We start from the raw sequence: 4,475 nt of genomic DNA on the forward strand, positions 1-4,475 counted from the left end.
CAAGCATCTGCTGGTACTCACAAGCCATATCCTGCAACAGAGATGAGACATCTTAAACCTTCACTTATTGTATTCACAATCATTGCTCACAAAGAATCAGAAATCATTTAATGTAATCTAGCTCTGTGGCTTCAACTCATTATCCATCTGAGTAATTAAAAACCGTACAGTATAGGATGAAATACCATAACAAGTCCATGGAAATGGAAACCTAGTACTAACACTCAATCAGACCTTGAACTTCTATTGCAGAAGTCAAAATATTGTCTTAACAAATCGATGGTCTAAGAAAGGTAATGCAACATTAACAACAAAAACTCTGCAAGGCATAGAAGAGTGTTGATAATAGAAGAATATGGTGAGGGAACCACACAAACCTTCACTGAGGAAAGAGAGATCAACCTGGGTTATGGGCGCAACTTTAGTTTCTGACATAGACTCAGTAGCTCGAGAAAATGATGTTGATCTAATACTCATCATACAAGGAGACTCCCTGGTATATCGTACAGTGCAGAGTGCATTTCCAGCATAAATTGGCCAGAAGAAAATAGTGTCTTATCTTAATCATCAAAAGTTTAATTGCTGATGGGTTATAGCATAGAGTTGTCTATGTTAAACACCAAAGAGACGGTGATTACCCTATGAATACCCCGAATTCTCCATGAATCACCGATAACAATGCAAAAACATTGGACTGCCGTACCTCACAAAGACCTGTGGTTCAGATATGCCAGTGACGTCCGTGACAGGGGAGACATCTAGAAGAGCCGTTGCACGTGGAAGCAAATTCTTCCCGAACGACGTCGACGAGGCTATCACATGAGAGTATCCACCTTTCTGCTGCACGGAGCGGAGCATCTCGGCCCAAGGCTCAGCTAAAGGATGCGCAAACACGTTTGAATCCGCAACAAGAACCTGCCACACAAGAGAGACAACTGATGAAGAAATGAACATGTGCTTCCATTCTCGCCAGGTTCTCTTTCACCCTTGCTGAACTGAAATGCAGAGCATGGAAAAAAAGTAAAAGATGCAACTAATAGTATTATGTAGTTGAACGGGAGGTAGCCAGCAACAAGTAACAATACCTCATTGACCAATGGGTGGCTAGACGCAGCATGCTGGGCAGCCTTGTGCAGCGTCAGTCTGGATCCACCGAGAAGAAGAGACACCTTGTTCTCTTTGGCGATGGCCTCGGCAGCCGCCAACGTGCTCAGAGACATCTTAATGATTCATCACCATAGTGTATATATGCAGCGCAGAATAGCCCAAATGCAACTTGAGTATTGATTTCTGTTGTGCCAGCAGAATGACATATTGTTAGTAAAATATCCAAAATTACAGAGAAAGTGCCAGCAATATTAGAAACAGTGGCTAAATTCATTAACAAACCCAAACTAGTTTGATGGTTGTAATAATCTAACATATCACAGAAGAAAGGCTAAACTAACATAAATTCTTTAATATCTACTCTATAATAAGATACACATTACTGCATGCAGTAATTTTACACTATGCAAGAGAACAAGATTCTAATTTGATGGAACCTCTGCATATTGCATTCCTCAAGATGAGCACATGAAGCTTTGTACCAGTGAGAGTAGGTTATCAACCCATTCATACACTTAGAGTTGCCTGGCAAGTTGTTCACAACATATTTTCATCCTCAGGGGCTAACAAAACAACAGTACCACATATTTGTGATTGGCCAGCTCTTAAACTATCTGCAGTTTTATTTCTGTAAGATGGCTTGACATTCTTATGCAGTTCCTAAGTTCAGATGCGATCAACATGTGGAGATGCAAAGCGTGAAGACGATGAACTCCATAATTCAGCTATATAGTGTGGTAAGCATTTCTCCCTAGGTGCCTCTACGTTCTCCTTGTCAGAGGTGTCGACTCTCCAGCTTCCAATGGTATGCCATGAGGACACCGGCACTACAACGGCAGTGGAATGATTGTAGGAGCATCCCCTCTAGCTGCGTGAGAGTCTGTCCAGTGAAGAGCACAGCCATCCGCGAGAGCCCCCCACAGCCTGTGCCACCTTCTCTCCAGGCGGAGCTGGCACAATCATTGTATGTGCCTCGACGTCATACTGATCTGAGGTGTAGGTATTGTCAGGGCCAGCGCAGGGGATGGTGATGGAAGCATCACAGAACGGACAACAGTAAGATGTGTGGCAAAGAATCCATGGGATAATGCACAGCTCATGGAATTTATGCAAGCACGCCGAAAGGGCCAGGATCCTATCGGTCGGCGCAAACTCTTGGGCGCAGATGCAGCAAAACATCCCCTTCTGCAACAGCAAGGGAGGTTGTGAGAGCACCCCCAAGATCACCAGCTCCACCTCTGGTAGAGAGGGCGCTGATGGCACAGAGACCTCCAACCCAAACAGCAAACCTTCTGCATGCTTTTTAGGTGAGGCACTGGCCCTCGGGGAAGTGTGAACAACTGATGCCACCGCACGCTTCCTGTCAGACTCTGCTGACGATGAGGCCCTCCGAGAGATGTTGTTGTGGCGAGAGAATGATGATCACGATGGGCGAGGGCGATGGGGGCTACGACAAAGGACCTTAATGAAACAGATCAGCAAGGTCGACGCGATGATGACGATTACGATAATGACGATGCTGGCACCTATGGACGATGACAGTGTAGCTGACGGTGACGCGCTCGGCACAGCGGGATATCCCATAAGAAGAGCTGGTGGCGGTCCTGGAAGCATATCTAAACAAACACAATAACTGAAATCAGATTCCTCTACTAGGTCAACCGAACAAATTGACAACAAAAGGATGAGCATGTTAACAAGGAAACTAGTAGACAACTTTAAAAAATCAACTGAGACTGTAGCTGCTGAAAACAAAGTCAATGATCTAATTACTTCTTCCTCTCAAAAGCAAGAAACCTGGTAAAGTTTCCCTCCCCCTTTTACAACTGTTTTGTGTTATGATGCAACTTCATTTGTATTAAGTTATCACATAGTTGATGGAAAGTTGGATAGAGAGGCACAGATAAATATATTTATTGACAGACATCCAACCTGTATATTGCCATTTGTCAGTTTGCTTGTAGTCCAAACTAATTTTATTTTATATATGCACGAGTACTTTTGTATGCACCATCTCACTTTTGGCAAAATGTGTGTTCCATGATTATTCCTTCAGTTGACCAGAAGTATTTGGTCCGGGACAATGTAATATTATGAACTTTCAGGAAGTTAGCTACCTGGTATCTACTTCTACTTATGTACTAACATGGCTCTAATTGTTAACACTGAAGCCTGAGGCCGTTAGAACTTGGAAGAACCTTAGAAGAAGCAAGTTCTCAGCACTGTAGGAAAACTGGGGCCTCTATCTGATTCTACGGATACTGAAAGTGAAGTTGCTGGTGCGCCAAATAGCAGTATGCTTCATCACAAGGTAAGGTTCATTGCACATGCATGCATATAGTGAGTAACAAGCGCTGGATGTTCCTTTTGTAAGATGGCTTGACATTCTTATGCAGTTCCTAAGTGCAGATGCGATCAACATGTGGAGATGCAAAGCGTGAAGACGATGAACTCCATAATTCAGCTATATAGTGTGGTAAGCATTTCTCCCCAGGTGCCTCCACTCAATCTGAACTCCATAATTCAGCTAGCAGCAGCCTGTGAACCCCCCGCTTCCCCCGCACATCTCGAAATTCCTAAACGCGAAATGCACAAAAGCACAGACGCAGACAGTATATGCTTAGGCTGCTGCGGCAAATTGAGATCGACAATTCGATCTCTCGCCCCCATTCTAGAATCTGGATCGAATCGAATCATCAATCGAGAGCACCAGTAAGAGCAACCGGAGCACCAAATCCTACCCAATGCATCGGGCGACAGATCCTAACCCTAGAGGGGAGGGGAAGGCATGTAAGAGGTACCTCCTGATGCATCGGTGATGGAAGGGATGTCGAGACGAGACGATACGGCGCCGGCGGTGGCGGCGCTGCTGCTTGAGGTCGGGGACTCCTTTGCGGAGACCTAGAGATGGCTGAGGAGGAAGAAGGGAGAGCTAGGGTTAGGTTCCCGCGGCGGCGAGGGTTCCGCATGGGGCGGAGGAATCGGGGTGCGCGGGTGAGGGAGCCTTACCTCGGGGGGCGTGAAGGCGACGGCGACTAGAGGAGAGGCTGACGGAGCAGATCGCCGGTGCCTAAGCTCTCGCCGGCGGGAGGGACCGCGCGTGCGGCACTACTATGGCGCTCAAGATTGGGAGAAATGGCGCCGGGTGGGTGGGGATTGGGAGAGAGGACTCTGGATAGGGATCGAGATTGGTAACGCTTACTAATGGTGCACCACCAGCTGGTGCGCCATTAGTAACCCTGGTTACTAATGGCGCACTAGCTAGTGGTGCGCCATTAGTAACCCTGGTTACTAATGGCCACTAGCTAGTGGTGCGCCATTAGTAGTTTTGGAAAAAAATTATAGTAGTGGCGCACTGGGTGAGTGGT

At 46.2% G+C, this 4,475-nt stretch overlaps 1 pseudogene; it reads right to left on the reverse strand.

The window, feature by feature from the left end:
- Positions 1-255: 255 nt before the first annotated feature.
- Positions 256-1,220, reverse strand: LOC123397157 (annotated as a pseudogene).
- Between the last annotated feature and the right edge of the window lie 3,255 nt (positions 1,221-4,475).

Source organism: Hordeum vulgare, chromosome 5H (assembly GCF_904849725.1).
Source record: "Hordeum vulgare subsp. vulgare chromosome 5H, MorexV3_pseudomolecules_assembly, whole genome shotgun sequence".
In the NCBI taxonomy this organism is placed as follows: Eukaryota; Viridiplantae; Streptophyta; class Magnoliopsida; order Poales; family Poaceae; genus Hordeum; species Hordeum vulgare.